The sequence below is a fragment of the Oreochromis aureus genome, linkage group 5 (assembly GCF_013358895.1).
Source record: "Oreochromis aureus strain Israel breed Guangdong linkage group 5, ZZ_aureus, whole genome shotgun sequence".
Classification (NCBI taxonomy): Eukaryota; Metazoa; Chordata; class Actinopteri; order Cichliformes; family Cichlidae; genus Oreochromis; species Oreochromis aureus.
Genome location: NC_052946.1, coordinates 40487764 through 40506227, shown reverse-complemented (window position 1 = coordinate 40506227; position 18464 = coordinate 40487764). Strand labels below are relative to the sequence as shown.

Genomic DNA, 18464 nt, shown 5'->3' with positions numbered 1-18464 from the left:
AAACACTTAAAGGTAAGTGCAGCAGAACGTGGGGGTAACGAGGCGTTCGTAGGAACAAAGACATGAAATTTGAAGCAGTGCAGGAAAGGAAACACATTCTGCACAATTTGTTGGTAATTTTGCAGAAAAGCAAACAATCTTGTGCAGTGGACTTATGGCACCAATATTATATACATATGTTATGGTAATATACATATTATATCATAGCTATATATTTTGCCTAACTACTAGGTTTTTGTTTTTTAAGGCTAGTCGAGTAATAGAACATCCATAATAGACACAAACATCATGAATATTAAGTAACAATGTAAAACAAATAGAGATCTAAAAAGGCTCACAGTGTGGTGCAGCGTATTTCTAATGTGAGATGGGAGATCTCTCTGTCGCGGGCTTTTTACGCCCTTATTCTAGTGTGCCTACCTTTAAAAAGGTAAATATAATAAAACTGTAAATATGGATGAAGTACAGATATAATAGATGATGTGGGAAAAGCTTTAAGAACAAAAAGACGATTTAGTGAAAAAATGGATGAAACAAAAACAATGGTAACTAAATAAAATTATACTGTTGTAATTATTGATCTGTTTAATACTGACAACACATTTTAAAGAGAGAAACCAATAATTTAAACTCATCCAGTAATAAATAAACATCTGTAGGAAACCTGCTCTGTCTTTGGGTGGAGCATCGGGCATTGTTAAATGTGCTACTCGGAGCACAGGAAGCAGCGGCGGTTTAAACGGCGCTGCAGTCGGTGTCCTCTCTGAGGGTGATGGCCGGCTGTCTGACGGATGAACGCTCTGCTGTTTCCCGTGGTGCCAAACCACCGTGTGTGACGGCTGCACGCCACACGGACTCGCTGTCCCGTTCGACGCCGTGTCTGTGGGACTTTCACTGGTGCTGTGCGTTGTGTGGAGCCTAACTGTAACCTCAGCCTCTACCAAACACCAACTGGGCCAAATTCAAAAATCTTAGACTCAACGCTGTTTGTTCATTCTGACTGTGTGTTTACTTTCTTATGTTTGATTATTTGTAGGCCTAGTTAATCGTGGATTAAGGAGTTTTTAACCCTGAAACACGGCTGATGCAGCTCTGTTCCCAGCTACAGTTGAGTCATTTTCTTACACAAAGAAAGGGGAAAAATCTGGAAAACACCGCAGCGCTCCGTCTCCTACAGTTCACTACAGCCTCTTTCATCATCAGTAAGCCACAAATTATGTGCTGTGCTTTTATCCTGTTTGGTTGATGCTGCAGTTTGACCACAGAGGAACGTGTCTTCATGTCCGATTTAGGTTCAGCTCAGAATTAGTCTCCATTTGTTTGTCTAATGAGCATTAGAGCAGTCTCCAAGCAAATGTTAGGCTGGTGCCGTCGGCCTGCCTGTTCCTAAGACACACAACAGCTGGATATATCCACACTTTGTTTTTTACCCTCCATATGTGAATGCTGTTAGCTCTGCAGACTGCCAATGAAAGGTGTCAATCTACATGACCCACTTTTAAAAAGGATTAGGAGGAATTCACCACTATGTCACTTTTTTACACAGTGTTTCATAAAATGGTCACAAATATAATATATAATAAATACAAATATATATTTATATACATATATATATAAACACAGAAAATGTTGGTGTCCACAGTGAGGAAGCAAAGCTAAATTTGACAGAAACTCAAGCTGGTCCTCACAAAGATGGAAACAAAGCGTCGCACAGCCTCTCGCTCCGTCTTTGAAAGCTGCCCGAGGGAGGAGGGTCTACTTAGCTGTGTGACTGCTGCTGGGCCTGTACACACACACACACACACACACACACACACACACACACACACACACACACTTTAGCAGACCTGCTGTCTCGGTCATGCAGACAACCCCATGCAGATTCCCATCCGTTTCATCATTGGCCTTCTTAGCACTTATTGATTCTTATAGGGCTCCGTGTGTGTGTGTGTGTGTGTGTGTGTGTGTGTGTGTGTGTGTGTGTGTGTGTGTGTGTGTGTGTGTTTCATTTAAGTACCTTCTATTTAGAAATGTGTTTGTAATTTGTCGCCTTCTCTCTGCTGTAACTGGTTCCTTGGTTCCTTCTTCGTTTCTCTCATTGTCGATCGATATCATCACGGAGTAGTCCAGGGTGCTTCGACCTGCAGCTTCACCGTGGTGACGTCTGTTGATTGCATCGACTAATTGGAGTTTAAAGTCGACCTCGTTGTCGTCTTCCCAGCTTTCCCGGCCGTCTGTGAACCATGTCGGAGTATCTGTGCCGTGGAGCAGTGCAAGCGGAACCTGCTCAGTGATTTTTGCGAGCAGAGCTTCAGTTGGAGTTTCATGTTGAACTGAAGTTTGACAAACTACAGAGAAAAACTACAGAAACTACAGCGATCCAGCAAACTTTTGACGGGGTGGGGGGGCTGACAGCTGTGTCAGTCAGGACCAGACAAGTCACACCTGTCAGGTATCGTCGTCATCACCATGTGAGCTGGGACCTGTACTCAGAGTCGATGAAACCACAAATATGTAATGAAAAAGGAGGGATTTGTATTTTCTGCTTCAAATGTGAGGCCACATGTGAGCCACGTCGGCTCGCTTTGACACACAAGTGTAGCAGCGTGTTAGCATGTTAGTGCAACATGCTAAGCACTGCCAACTGCAGTTCAGCTGATGAAAGCATGAGACGAGATGTGGAGAAATAAGAAGTTGAATTACGAAGAAACAAACACAACTTTTCATGTTGTTTCCACCTGATTCTCCAGCTTTGAAGTCAGGAGAACGACCTCCACCACCTGCTCCACGTCACACCAGAGCATGGCTACATGCATTAATTACTCCTGCAGCACAAAAAATATTTGTGACAGAAGAAAGTTTTAATGAGGAACTTGGTTGTTGGCTTCGACTTTGACTTGAAGGAATGTTTTTGCCTTCAAAGCGTTTCAGCGTCCGCTGTTGTGAACACCTGATGAGTTCATCTGTGACATCAGTCGGTCTGCAGCTCTCCACCTCCTCCTCTGTGCCTGCTCTTTTTTCCCAGCACAGTTTGATCCACCTTTAGGGAGTTGTTGCTAAGTGAACTCCTCTACCCTCCAGTAATTATACAGTCCTGTACAAAGCTTTGAGTAATGAGGCCCTTTAAATTTATATATATATTTTTTTTAACATACAACACTATCAGGGAGGTGTCTGATTGTTCCAAATTTATCCTGCGGCATGTTGGCCGGTCGTAAAGAACTATTTCTAGCGAGTCCTGAAATAGACGATATGATCCCCACAGAGTCCTGATCAGAGTCCAGATCCCGGCATCCCGGAGCCAGTCTGGGATCACGAGAGGTTCTGTCTGCGCTCCGTCTCTGGTGTTTCTGTAATATTCATAAATGAAATCAAATGTTCTTGAACTTATATGATGCACCTTTTATAACCCAAACCCTGATTAGTCGCATCGTCACGTCACAGAGGAGTCGTTACTCATGTTTCAGTCTTATGTCACTTGTGATTGGTTCACACGGTCATGTGAATGTTGAGTGATGAGTGATGATTATAAAACAGCCGCTTCCTAGGTGCTGGGAACTTTCCTCAGAGATTTTGGTCCATGTTGGGATGATAACATCACACAGCTGCTGCATGACGAGAATCTCTCCATCAACCACAGCTCAAAGGTGACATTGTGGTCCTAAAGAGATGGACGTGGTCAGCATCAATACTAGACTGAGTAGGCTGTGGTAGGGCAGGTAGGACGCTCAGCTGGTACTACGGGGCCTCCTCTCACCCTCCTGAAACACTCAGACCAACAGCCAGGCCACATTCAGCCACTTAAATCATCTTCCTTCCTTATTCTGATGGCCAATCTGAACTTCAGCAGGTTTTCTTGACCAGGTCTGATTACAAATTTGTGTTAACGAGCAGACGACCAGGTGCACCTGATGGATGTAGGTGATGCTTTTTTCAGTGACGCTGCTTTATACTTGGTAAACTTTGTGTTCACCTTTGTTTCTTATGAGTTTCTGGATGTTTGCTGGAATTAAACCATCTACGTTTGGAAAAGTCTTCATAAAAGAGAAACCTGCATCGCTCGGCGTGCGTGCACTCTGGCTCGGAGGGAAACGGCAGGCCTGTGTTGTGCAGATAAAGCAGACATTTATAGAAATGCTGCTTGAGTGCAGGACTTGTGCTGTGACTGCGTGTCCTTTTTTGGGTGGGTAGAAGCAGCTCCACTTGTTACTAAGTGCCCTTAAACAATGTGCTTCATTATTTCTGGGCTCCGGCTGTGATGAGTGTTTAATAATAGTAGAACTAAAGAGGTAGATTTTTATTACCAGCCGGCCCTTGTTAGTGATCAGAAAGCTTTCTGTGGATATTATTCTTATCAGACGCAGCCGAACACTCATTTAGTGTGGGCACGTATTTAGCTGACACCCTAATACTTGTCTCATTATGCAGGCGAAGCATTGTTAATTTGTTTTTCTGGAAGCCTCCACGTGTTTTCTCTGTCAGCAGTTTTTTTTACATCCGATTACAAAGATGCTCCTTTTTTCTGCTTCGTTAACCTTGAAAGTGTTGAGTAAATATTACTGTTAGTTAATATTTTTATTTCCTGAGAAAGACAAACAGGGAGTTGAAGGGAGCTGGATTTGGGAGCTTTGCTGTTGTTTGGTTTGTTTGGTGGTTAAATGTGCCGATGACGACCGATGATCACACTCTGACACTCAGTCCACTTCTGTGACCTGGAAAATGCATTTATGTATTTATTCGTCCTGCTTTGGGGACGTTTTCAGGGGTAAACAGGTTTCATGGCACTGCTGGGACTGTGGTGGCATTAAAAAAAAAGAATCTGCAACAAGTTTGTACAAAACCAGCTGCAAAACAAGCTCCCAGAATAAGCTTTCGGATTGAGGTGTCATTGGGACACCTGTGTGCAGAAGGTCCTCACAGTAAATCTGCCTGTTTGTTTCTGGGTCTCTGAAATGAGCCACAAACAAACTGGACGGAGAAATGTCCGAGTCTGACCTTGAAACTTTTTCAGTTTATAAACACAATAAATCTTTATTGTAGATCAGTGCATGAAATATGAATGTTTGTATTGATTCACGCTGTGCAAATATGACCAGTGTTGTGTACAGTAGTTGTGGATTAAAGTGGTGTAGGTAGAATTTATGAGCTTCATATTTGGTCTGTGAAGCTGTAAAATTGGTAAATGTGACTTACGAAGTCACTGATGAGCTCTGAAACAACAGTTTTTTTAATAAACCTTTTAGAAAAATAACGTCTCCCCGTGGACGCCATCACCACCTCGACTGGAGGTCAAGAGCTCTGAGCAGGTTTATGTTAAAGCTCAGTTTCAGCTCAGGTTTAGTTAGTTTCAGTGATGGTGTGAGCTCCTGATAGTAGGGAACAGATCAGGGTTTTAGTGCCTCCATGTCTCAGATTAAACTGAGAAAATCTCATTTATTGTTACTTTTTTCTCTAATATTTTTCAGTAAAGTGTTTTTTTTCACACTTGGTTTTAGCTTAATATAGTTGACTCTAATAACCGTTATTCATAAAAGGCCCTCCTGCTGGTTTCCGGATGAAGGGTGTGTGGTTTTTAGCACAAGTGGGTGGTGGTGAGTTGGTTTCTGTGGTAAAGGGAAACAAAACAAGCAAATGTGCAATTTATGAAAGAAACTTGAAGGGTGGTGGTTTTTACCGGAGAACAGTCAGCGTGAAGTCGCCCAGAAACCCAGTGAGTGCCTCTCTCTGTCCAATCTTTGCTCTCGTGTTACAGGAAAGTGAACACTGAGCTTTTGAGAACTCGCTGCCTAATTAGACTCCCTCCATTTTCCTCTAATCGTGCCTGATTTTTGACACTGAAATATAGACGTGTAGAATCAGCAGCTGTGTGTGTGTGGGGGGGGGGGGTACGGGTCAGGATCCTGACAATGTGTGCGATGTTGGTCGGAGAGATGGACAGGAGGCCTGCCGTCCCCCTGGACCTCATTATAGCTCTGAAGGGAGACGCACACACGCGAACACGCTTAACATCCGACATCTGGAAAAGGGCAGAGGGCGCACGTCGACGCGCTCACGCCGGCACGCTCGGCTACACCAGCACAAGTCTGAAAAAGGGCATAGAGGGCTTTAAAAGAACACACACACACACACACACACACACACACACAATGAGCGGTGGATCATGCACATAGCAGCCATACAGCAGAGTCCTGGAATTCCAGGATACTTTGTTCCTTCAGCCTCTGTCGTCTTTTAGTCTAGTCATCTCTCCCCCTGCAGTTGTCACAGTGTTAAACAGCTGAGTGTCCTCTCTAACATCAGACACGCGCCCCGCCTTAGACCGCCTTTACAGCTCACTCACACACACACACACACACACACACACACACACACACATATATCAATTCCATTCGAGTTATTCCTCCCTGGAGTTTGTGTGTGAATGTCACGGCATGAAAAGCTCTTTGGCTTTGCTTTGGGCTCAAAAGCAATCTGTCTGCATTCGTTAGCAGCTGTTGCTTTGTGGAGGAGAACCTCGAGTTGATAATGGCTAAAAGTTGTGATTGACTTTATTCTGAGTGCACGCTTGACCAGAGTTTTGGAAATTGCAGGTTTTGATTTGTTCTTTCACTGGATGAAAATAAGAGCACTGGAAGCATTTGTGCTTTAAAATCATGTCTCCGGTCTATAAGGACTGAGTGTGAACACAGTCTGTGTGACAGTAAAATGGGAACGTGAAGGAAAGTTTGTAATTACAGTGACTGAGTGTCAATGACGAGCAATAGAAAGCAGCGAACCGGTGATGCAGAGGCTTTGACATGCTTCATAACTCCAACACTTAACAGAGAGGAACAAATCAAACCTGAGAGTTTCAGCTGGTGGAAAAAAATCAAAATCCACTCTAGTTTTTATATTTGTGTGACTGCAGGGTTCAGAATGATGGTAGCTGAGCATGTAAAACATTAGTGAGACTGCCTCATGTCTCACATACACTCAGCTGCCTGCAGTTCAGCTTTTCAGGGTTTTTTGTTCCTTATAAGTAACAAAATAAATGAATTGTCAAAACAGTTTGATTTGTTATGGTCTAAAGGAGTGCGTATAGCGCTATGACTGTACTAGAGATGGCACGATACCACTTTTTTATGTCCGATACCGATATCATAAATTTGGATCTCTGCCGATACCGATATGAATCCGATATAGTGTGTTTTTTAATCAATAAAACTGTTTTTTTAATATGTTGCTGCATTTTGTATAAGTTCATACTCAAATTTAAATAAACAACAACACTAAAGCTATTCTGTTATACCTGTATGTAAAAAATACACTGCAGCCAAAATATTTCATAGTTCAGCAACACTGATCAATCTAATAAACTTAAACCTGCTCCATCCTCCCTATTCTGGTATTTTAAAGAGTACTTAGCAGAAATATTAAGCAACCTAACTAATAGGGTTGCAAACTCCCAGCAAAGAAAAACAGGGAACCCCCACCCCCCCCCCCCCCCACCCTCCACCTCATGATGCTTAATCGATGTAATCAACTTTAATTTGATGCAGTGTGAAAAAAAAAAATGCTCAGAAATAAATTATTTTTCAAGAATAATTAAATAGATTCAACATCTTTCTTCAACAGAATTGCAGACTGCACAGATGGTACCTTCCCAAAGGAAAAAGTACTATAGCTTACTAGGGTATATTAGACTTAACAGTTACTATATACAGTAATGGACTTCTATACATTTTACATCAGATTAAAACTTTGGGTGTAAGATTCAGATAATTATTTATTAAAAGCTCGACATTTTAAATGAGAATAAGAAAGAAAAGTATGTCTTTGTGCCCCTTTTCCCTGTTCATGCCCTATCGGCCCCCTGGCTAAACTTTGCTAGATCCGCCCCTGCACAGTTACCAGCCGTCAGCTACGTGAAAAGGATCCTGGTGTAGAAAGTAATATTAAATACATTCTAACAACAGCTTATCAAGCTTAAACGTGCTGCTGTTGTTCAGCCGCTGGTTTCCTCTTTCTGGTGCAAAGTGGGCCAAAAACAAAGAAGAGAGACGGACTTGCGACAGAAAAGCCGATCAGCTGATCATTGATCAGTTTCATGATTGAAGTAGCAGCAGCAGAGGGAGAGAGAGAGGCAGTCGCTCCATATATCGGTTGTTAAGCTTAACGTGGGAACGCTTTACAAACATTCAGAGATGAACTTAGACACTTGCTTTACTTCTCTCTGGGATAACTTCCTCGGAGATGAAATGCTGGTTTGGTAGCGGCTACAAATACACACAGCCGCTCTATCACGTGATGCACACTGCTCTGACGTGCTACGGTTATGTATGGCAAGCCATTAGTGCCAAAATTCGCCACTTTTCTAACCCGTTTGATTAAGAAACGGCGTAAAAAACGCCGTTTAATTATTCAAAACGCCGAAAAAACGGCGTTCTGTTTCGACAAACGCCGTTTTTCCGACTCTCACATGGCGCCCTGAACGCACCATCCGAGTGACGTAAAAGCGGCGTTCAAAGACAGACGGAAACGCCGTTTTTCCGCCACTCGGCAGAAAACGCCGTTCAAAGATGCATAAAACGGCGTTTTTACGGCGTTCTGTGCCAGCTGTAACGGCGTTTAAAACGGCGTTTTATTGAAATTATGCAGGGCACTCCCCATGGTTCCCTCTTCCAATTACTTTCAACTCATTTCACCCAATCAAAGAAGAGGAAGTGCAGACCACACTAATGCATCACCGATTCACCTTGCTGCTAAGTGATTGCCTATTCAGTACCAGTGCTTGTCACAGTATTGAATTGTATTATAATCCCACTATGCATTTTGATGTTTAAAGCATGATCAAGCAAACAAACGACAGAATACTTTTTAATGAAACCTTAACTGTGTTACCTGTTATGGCAGCTAACAGGTAATGAGCAGAGCTAGCTCTCTATTTGGATACTCGGTGCATGGCTCCTTTGTTTACGTTAGGGATCAGCTGTTAGCGCTGCGCCCTGCAGCTGCGCTACCGGCAGACAGACCCTACGTCCCCAGTGAGGGAAGAGACGGGGGTGATGTCTCCCGAGAAGGACACCTTACACACCATCTCTCCTTCCTGTAATCACTGTAAATGTGAGATCGCTCCCTGATATGATCGAGGAGCTAATGACGCTAACCCGGTCACAGTGGCAGTACCCGACACTGCCCGGTACTCCCTCTGTGAGTAGACTGCCCGGCTTCCAGCTGCTGCGGGCGGACAAGACGAGAGACAGCGGTGAGAGGAAAGGAGGGGGACTGGCAGTGTTTGTTAAAGACAGTTGTGGGACCCCTGGGCACATCGCTGTGAAAGAACAACTCTGCAACAACACAGACATTGAGCTATTAGCCGTTAGCATCCGTGGAGGCAGCCTGTGACTCTCTGTGGTCCGCAGACTGCAAACGCAATCTCCGAGAGCTCTTCTTCTAATATCAGGGGACTTTCATCATGTCTCGCTGGACTCCACACTGCCCACCTTCAACCAGTATGTGACCTGCCCCATCGTAGTCAATAAAACATTGTACTTAATGTATGCCAATGAAAAGTGGCATACAGTTCATCACCTCCTGCCCAGGGAAGATCTGAACGTAACCTAGTGTGCCTTGTCCCTGTGTGCAGCACTTAGTGTGCACGGAGCCACTAATCACCCACGCAGTGCAGAGATGGTCCGCGGAGGGCATATGAATAAATAATGAAAGCAAATAAATGACAGTATGTTTTTTCTGAAACAAACGGAGACCTTAACTTTTATCAAAATCCTTGTGTGTTCAGTTTAAAGTAATACCACTGTATAACAGCCCACAAATTTAATAATGTTAACAGTATCTCAGGAATATTTTGCCCCATCAACATGCATTAAAAATAGATATGCAGTTTTGAATCAGACCTGCATGTTCGTTTCCTGAAAAGTGATGTAAATAAATAATCTCAAGAACATGAAATAATTGTTTCCATGTAAACTGGAGTTGTCCTTGTCAATGTCATCAGAGTACTCTGGATGTCTTACATGAATTTGAAACAGAGAGTGGCACATGACAGCGTTGCACATAACATAACTAGTTTACCTGTATGACATGAAGTAATTAAAAAAAAAATCCCATGTAACTTGGTTATGGCTTCTTTCTGATAATTGTAGATACAAATCGGCTGCAGTGTGCATTATCTTGACAAAAGTATAAGATACTGAACCCGCTGATATGATGTGGTGGAGGAATACAAATACCTGGACACCCACATATATACATTTGCTGGACTGGAAGATCAAAACAGAGGCTGTACACAAGAAGTGGATGGGCAGGCTGTTTTTGAGAGCAAGCTTATGTGTGCACCAAAATGTTAATGACAGGTGTTCTGTCAGGTCAGGTGAGTGCAGTGCACTTTAATGTGTTCTTCTTGGATCAGGAGAGCAAGCTCTGTGACTGGCAAGCTTCAGAAGCTGTGGTGGAGAGGAAGTGAGTGAACAAACTGCCAAGCATCATGGATATTCCTCTCAATCCACCTCACCAGGTACTTCTCTAAAAGTGTGACTCAGGTCTGTTGCCCCAAAGGATACAGGAAATGCACTGATTTCCATAACAGAATCGTGTCTGTTTAAGGCTCCATGATGATAACTTTCCTGTGAGCGTTTGAAGATAACTGACATCATGGCTTTTAGCCTCATTGTTTCTGCAAAGAGATTTCTCCAGTCACTGAATCTTTTGATAAAATATATTTTTATGCCTCTAGAGGATGGAACATTTTAAGTCTTTGCAACTTTACACTTGGGAACATTATTCTGAAATTGTTGCACAATTTGTTAATGGAGTTTTTTGCAGATTGATCGACCTCTGCCCACATTTCCTCCAGAGCAACTCTGCTTCTCTAAGATGCTCTTTTAATATCTAATCATGTAACTGACCTGTTACTTTTAAAATATCCCTGCAGCTGTTTCTTTTTAGTACCACTTTTTCCAGCCTTCTCTTGCCCCATCCCAACTGTTTTGAAACATATTGCTGCCATCAAATTAAAATGGACTTATTTTTAACGACGTAGTCTCGGTGTAAACATTTGACATGTTTTCTATGTTCTACTGTGAACAAACTTTGCCTTTGACATTTGCAAATCACTGCTTGCTCTTTTTTTATTCACATTTTACACTCGAGTCCAGTATTTTCAGAACTATGTTTGTACAAAGCAAAACATAATGTGCTCAATAATGTTAACACTTTTTCTCTGCTGTGAACTGTCACAACATCAAACACACGCTAAACCACTTTATATCTACCACACTATACTGAGCCACTTTATTTTTTAATTATTTACTGTCACTGCTTTATAGTTGTATTTATCAAAATCAACAGCTGTAACTTTTAGATCAAGTTGACTTTATCGAGATTCAGTTTCAGTTGTAAACTTTCCATTTCACAACTTCCATCTTACACACTTTAAAAATCACTCAACATTTTTTATTGTCAGTGTCACACAGCTCGTTCTTGTATCTCCACTACTCAATGGTACATAGTAAACACGTATTATAACTTTTCACATTATATGTATCCAGTCACCTAGATATTTTGAAGTCTTTCCACTTGCTGCTATTATGTTTCAGTCAATAATTGAACTGTCTCAGTGATATGTGGAGTCCAGAAAGTATATTAAGCCAGTGATGAGTTCAATACCATGACTCCCTCTGGTGCCACTTAGTGGATTACATAGTTCTACCAGGAGGCTGCCTCGGACAAAAATCTGTAATGGGCTCAAGTGTCTCTCTGTCCATAAGCCATGATTGTTCCACTGTTGAGTGAAGTCTTTCAAATCTCTGTTGATCCTTGGGAGATAGATGTAATGGAGAGCCCAAAGGTGCATTTCATTGTCAATGTCAATGATGCCTTCCTCCTCCAGGTGGTGAAATAAGTCACAGTAGACATTGGTCATTCCTCGCCACAGATCACCTCAGAGCCTCTCAGTTCTCTGATTATGGGTACTCCTTCCTCTTAGGGCACTTCCACGATCAAAGCCTCTGAAAATGTTCATCATCAGGCAGACAGCATTGTTTTCCCCACCTCTGTCTGTCCGGACCCTCCAGGGTACACCATAGGATACCACGGGTCTGATGAAACTTGATAAAACGGTACTGCTACGGTTGTTGTTTGAGGCATGAAGGAAGACCACAAGACGACTGTATCCATCAATAGCCCCATCAATGACTATCCTCCACCTAAAACCGTGGTCCATAAGAAGAAAAATATTATTTCTGCTTTGTTATTGAAACAATAGAAAACACACTCTTAATTGATTTACATGTGACTATTGCATGTCAAGTTTGAATTTTGCTCTGTATGTTGCTTGCGCTGTCTGTGTTCTCTCCTCTTCCCTTTAAACATAACCAGTTGTGTTAGAGGACTGCCCATCCCAGGGCCTGGCTCTATTGGACGTGTCTTACTGTTTAACAATTATATTTGATGTAATGCTGAATTTCACTTTGGTCAAAATAGGTGTTCAGACAAAAGACAAATCAATGTGCTTGGTTACCTTATCAGCTTGTGATTTCCAGCAATGTGCCACAATGAGTTTGGACCTGCAACCTGATATGTTCTTCGTTCTGGTCTCCATAAAACTGCTCTAAGGGCAGCTGCTCCAGGATTCATCCGTAACATGCTTGCTCAAACCCTCCTTCGCTGTACACGTAGTCCACGTGCTACGCAGGGAGGCTCTGACAGCCTCAGGACCAGTTTGTTCATTGCCAGCGACAATGTCCTGCACATGTTCATCCAAGGCACTGTCAGTCAGTTCCGCATACATTGATGCATCGGTGAAATGATACTGTCTGAAATCAGACAAAAAACACGAGTGATTTATCACTACCATAACAACACACTTCATTACTTGACTAGTGGTGCACATTCAAATATACTAATTTTACAATTTCACAATACCATTTAATTTGAATAAACAGTGAGTGTGTGTCACAAAGAAATGAAAGTCACACTGGTTTGAAAAGTCACTGACCGCAGACGTCTTCAAATTGTACAAGTGAAACACTCAAAATATCAGCCATCTGAGGTGCAGTGAATCCACATGACTTCAGGAATGAAAGCTGTTCCCGAGTGATAAGGTAAAGGGATCTACCTCTACCTCTGTTGAAAACCACTGGTGCCTGGTATCCAAAACAGCCTGAAAATATATAAGCGTTTGGTAAATAGGTAAAGGCACCCCATATATCAGGTAAATATATCAGGTAAATAGGTAAATATTTGGAAAATAGGTTAAGACAGAGTCATAATTTATTTCACACTGTTGGTGAGTCAAGGAATCGACACAATATGTGCTTACCTTGTTGCCCATGCTGAGTAGACAGTTCGACATCCTGAATCAATTCAGCCAAGTCACGCAGAAGTTGATCTGCTGCAGTTACATTGATCAGTCTTCCTCTTGCCCACTGAAGGCTTCTCTGCATTGTCTCCAACCTCAAAGATATCCAAAATTACTTCTTAATTCATGTTATATTCTCAGGCCATATTCCCTTAAACATTTTAAATGTTAAATGTTTTCGATCTTGCTTTGATCATACCTCCTTAACGCTAACTGTAGCACATCTGGCCCAACATCGTCCATCAGCAGCTGCCGTGTACAGTCATTAAGAATGTTCTTGCACCTTGAGATGAAAATCCTCCAGGCCATACTTTGTAATGGTCTGGTTGAGTCTAACTATTTTTCCACAGTGCCTGCTCTACTTGGGGTGCTGGCTGCTCTACTTCATCACTCCACCGAGGATCACCACCTGAGACAAATCAAGCCAGCTGTATTTAAGACCACTGTTCACAACCAGTCTGTGCCATATTATCTGTTAACCTATGTTAGTTATTGGCCTCACGTTGCTCAAAGCTCTAGTACTTACCTCTCTGTTCATGTCTTCTTAGTTACTTCCTGGACAACCTTTCACACTCGCAATAGCCTCACTCCCCTGGACACGGATCTCCATTTGCTCCTCAACAGCTGATAACCTCTCACTCCTTTTTATCCATTCGTGCATTACTCCACCTGCAAACAAGTAAGACTGTTCAGACTGCCTATTTGGATCTTTTCTGAACTTCTTCCAAGACCCTCCTGACTCTGCTCTCCTCTGTTGCAGTACCTGTAGAGGCTACGCCTACACTTGAAGCCACTGAAGTGTTTGGTGGCAGGGGTGAGGCAATGTAACTGTTATGAATTAAACTTGTGACAACTCAAGTAGGGCTGCCACAAACGATTATTTTGATAGTCGACTAGTCACCGATTATTTTTGCGATTAGTCGACTAATCAGATCATGCATCGATTGGACGTAAACGTGCAGCTTGAAAATATGTTAAACGTTTATTTTGTGACCCAGAAAGAATAATAAGAGTAATATTAAAACTAACTAGCTGCCGCCATTGTTGACAACTGCGCTGGGCCGCACTATGAATTCTGGGACACAGCTTCTTCTTCTTGAGGGTTTAACGGCAGCTGGCATCCTTTACATGCACTGCTGCCATCTTCTGTTTCAGTCCGTTATTACACTTTTAAATCCTACTACTTATTCCTGCGTCTTTTGTGATCTTACAAAGCTTCAAACGACGCGTCGACTATTAAATCAGTCGTCGACGATTTTGATAGTCGACGTAATCGTGACTAGTCGACTAATCGTGGCAGCTCTAAACTCAAGCTATACTTGTCTTGTACGGTTAAGATTGTTTTTGTATTCATCAGTTTTATTTGCTTGTCTTTGTCCAATGTCATTGATCATAACAGCACAGAGTTTACAAACTGCTTGTTCTGACCAAAACACCTGGCTTGAGTTACGTTTATCTTAAATACATTTCCATAAACACACCATATGTAAAAACACAAAAGGTGACCCGTAGCAGCACACATAAGGTAACAACACAAAAATGGGTCGCACAGTGCCGCTCCACCATCAACTCTCACACCACTGTTTCACTTGCCGAGCTCCAGCAGCCACAGGTCATGTTACTGTTCCCTCGAGTATGAACTACCGTAGTCCATGTTCACAGCATTTTGCTCCTAGTTGTAGAACTCAAAGTTAACATTCACGCATTCTAGCCTTGTTTTTAATTTTACCTTTTGCATCACATACACATACTTGTCTGTTTTTTTCTATTTTATTACTATATTTCTATTTCTATTGTACAGCACTTTACAAACACACCTGTTAGACCAAAGTGATATATAAATAAATGATGATGATGATGATGTAAAGAACATTTTCTGTTAACTTCACTCTGAGCCTGCGCTCGAATCTGCTCCTGAGTGCACTTCATGTTTCTCGTTGTTTAAGGAAGAGAGTTCAATTTTAGTCTTAGTCATTCACAGTGAGACGATAGTTGTAGGACATAACCTGCTTGCTGGTGTTTTTTCATAGACAAACTTGGACTATATTAGAAATCTATATATTACTGTGATCCTACAAAGACAAGAATTTCAATTATTACTTTCAACAGGTTTATATATTTAAATAAATCAAAAATTCCATGTTAGTCTTATGAAAAATGTGACTGAGCACTTTTGGAAACAATCTGTCATCACTTTAAGTATTGAGACTGTGAACAGTTACAGAATACATCTGAAATAAATGGCAGATTCTAACAGGTTATAGTTCTGTTAATAGAGCTTTTGAATCTATGCTTCATACATATTCCTATCTTTAATAACAGTATGTCAACGATGTCAACCAATATTTTCATATTTCAAACACACACCCAAGTTAAAAATTTGAATCTCCACATCTTCTACTCTGCATATCTGAAAAATCAGTTTTGATAATGTTACAATTCCATTGTCAAATGTTCCCATCTATGTTATTCATCTTTGTTTATTTTAAATGCTGTCATTAGTTTTTATTTTTTTCCAACTTATTAACAAAATGAACATGGTCTACATTGTTTTGTTCACTTGAATAAAACAACATTGAATAAAACAACATTTTTGTATCGTACTCTGGGTTCTTGAAGACCACGCTGTCTTTTAACTTTATTTTCTGCATATACTGTTCTTTACTCTTTGAGGCTGTTCTCCTGCCATTCTGTGTTCCTAGTGCAAAGTCTGCATTTCTGTGTCCTATCTTTAGTTGGTTACTGCTTTATATTGTTGACCTCTAGTCTTTTGTGCACTTGCTTTTGCTTCCGCTGGTCATACTTGTTTGATTCAATTCACCTGTGTCTTGTTTCTCCCAGCTGCGTCCTCTCTCCCTAATCAATATTATTATCTCTCTTCACTGCGGATTTGCCGCACTCATATTTAAGGTCAGTTTTCAGTTCATGGAGTTTGTCTTTCAGTCTGCAGTGTCGGGTTTACTGATAGCTTAACAGTCTCATGTGGCTCTTTGTATACCCCACTGTATTACTAAATCCTGGTATTGTAGATACAACTATACATGCGTTTAAAAGGCACATGCGTGCTTATAAGGATGAACATCAAAAGCTGAAAATTCGGAACATCTGTCACGATCTAATTCAGATGAGTTTACTGAAATTGCAACTTGGTGTTGCACTATGACTTCATGGTTTGACAGTCTGTTAATCCTGCTTACTGGAAAAAGGCTCTTGGGATAATTACTCGGCTGTAGAGATAAATGACTAAGTTTCTCCCATTGAACATATTGTACACTTACGCATTGAACACTTACGCACAACCTCACCGAAAAATCAATGCGCAATTACGTGGCTCTAATATTAGAGCCACGTGATCAATGGTGGCCGAGGCGACGGCAAGGCTAAGGCTAGCTTTGTAACGAAATATAACAAAAGTATGAAACGAAAATGTGTTCTTTGTTGCTGGACTGTAAGATGAAAGTAGACACAATTTCGGGCTCCTACATTTTGTCCGAAAATGTAAATTAATGAGTTTTTACTGTACTGGAAATAAGAATAGAAGAAAATGTATTCATTCTTACCTTATACTAATCGTGGTGAAGACCAGTGCAGTGCAGGAACTGATGCCTTCTCGGGTGAATTCCGCTGAGAGTAAACGTAATGTCCCGCTCTACTGTACAAGACTGGTGAATGGTTACCTGGAGGGATGTACCACTGTGAAAGGGGTGCTACGGAATAGTCCAAGTGATCGCTGCTTTAATTTCCCGGTCAACTATACATAAATTGCACGTCGACATGAAATAAAAAGCATTCTGTCATTTATTTGCTTGATTATGCCCTCCATGAAGCATCTCTGCACTGCGTGGGTGATTAGTGGCTCCGTGCACACTAAGTGCTGCACACAGGGACAAGGCACACTAGGTTACGATCAGATCTTCCCTGGGCAGGGAGGTGATGAACTGTATGCCACTTTTTCATTGGCATACATTAAGTACAATGTTTTATTGACTACGATGGGGCAGGTCACATACTGGTTGAAGGTGGGCAGTGTGGAGTCCAGCGAGACATGATGAAAGTCCCCTGATATTAGAAGAAGAGCTCTTGGAGATTGCGTTTGCAGTCTGCGGACCACAGAGAGTCACAGGCTGCCTCCACGGATGCTAATGGCTAATAGCTCAATGTCTGTGTTGTTGCAGAGTTGTTCTTTGACAGCAATGTGCCCAGGGTCCCCACAACTGTCTTTAACAAACACTGCCAGCCCCCTCCTTTCCTCTCACCGCTGTCTCTCGTCCTGTCCGCCCGCAGCATCTGGAAACCGGCAGCTCCACACTCATGTCCGGAGTTTGCGGTGTTAGCCAGGACTCCGTTAGCATCATAATGCTACACTGCGGTAGCGCAGCGCTAATAGCTGATCCCTCAAGTAAACAAGCGACCCATGCGCCACAAAGTTAAGGTCTTGTTACAGAAAAAGCATTCCGTCGTTTGCTTGTTTCATCATGCTTTAAACACATCAAAATGCATAGTGGGTAACAAGCACTGGTACTGAATAGGCAATCACTTAGCAGCAAGGTGAATCGGTGATGCATTAGTGTGGTCTGCACTTCCTCTTCTTTGATTGGGTGAAATGAGTTGAAAGTAATTGGATGAGGGAACCATGGGGAGTGCCCTGCATAATTTCAATAAAACGCCGTTTTAAACGCCGTTACAGCTGGCACAGAACGCCGTAAAAACGCCGTTTTATGCATCTTTGAACGGCGTTTTCTGCCGAGTGGCGGAAAAACGGCGTTTCCGTCTGTCTTTGAACGCCGCTTTTACGTCACTCGGATGGTGCGTTCAGGGCGCCATGTGAGAGTCGGAAAAACGGCGTTTGTCGAAACAGAACGCCGTTTTTTCGGCGTTTTGAATAATTAAACGGCGTTTTTTACGCCGTTTCTTAATCAAACGGGTTAGAAAAGTGGCGAATTTTGGCACTAATGGCTTGCCATAGTTATGAGCCGAGTTACGCCGTGTCGCAAGTTTTGTGAGGTGTTTTTTTTTATATTTAATGAATCGGATTACATTTTTTATTTCTCGCCGATATCCGATCCAGTAATTTACGTCAGTATCGGACCGATACGGAATATCGGAT

At 42.1% G+C, this 18464-nt stretch overlaps 1 protein-coding gene and 3 long non-coding RNA genes across 4 annotated transcripts in view; 1 reads left to right on the top strand and 3 right to left on the bottom strand.

The window, feature by feature from the left end:
• pcbp4 (poly(rC) binding protein 4) overlaps positions 1-18464 on the top strand; it is a 178222-nt gene that overhangs the window by 49840 nt on the left and 109918 nt on the right. The gene's annotated exons all lie outside the window — the stretch shown is intronic.
• LOC120440151 lies at positions 11109-12676 on the bottom strand. Its single transcript, XR_005613018.1, has 2 exons — positions 12518-12676; positions 11109-12203 (listed from the first exon to the last, which is right to left on the bottom strand). It is a non-coding gene; the product is annotated as an uncharacterized LOC120440151 (long non-coding RNA).
• On the bottom strand, positions 13023-13690 carry LOC120440149. Its single transcript, XR_005613016.1, has 3 exons — positions 13557-13690; positions 13319-13452; positions 13023-13159 (listed from the first exon to the last, which is right to left on the bottom strand). It is a non-coding gene; the product is annotated as an uncharacterized LOC120440149 (long non-coding RNA).
• On the bottom strand, positions 13692-17556 carry LOC120440150. The gene is made up of 3 exons (XR_005613017.1): positions 16918-17556; positions 13884-14026; positions 13692-13766 (listed from the first exon to the last, which is right to left on the bottom strand). It is a non-coding gene; the product is annotated as an uncharacterized LOC120440150 (long non-coding RNA).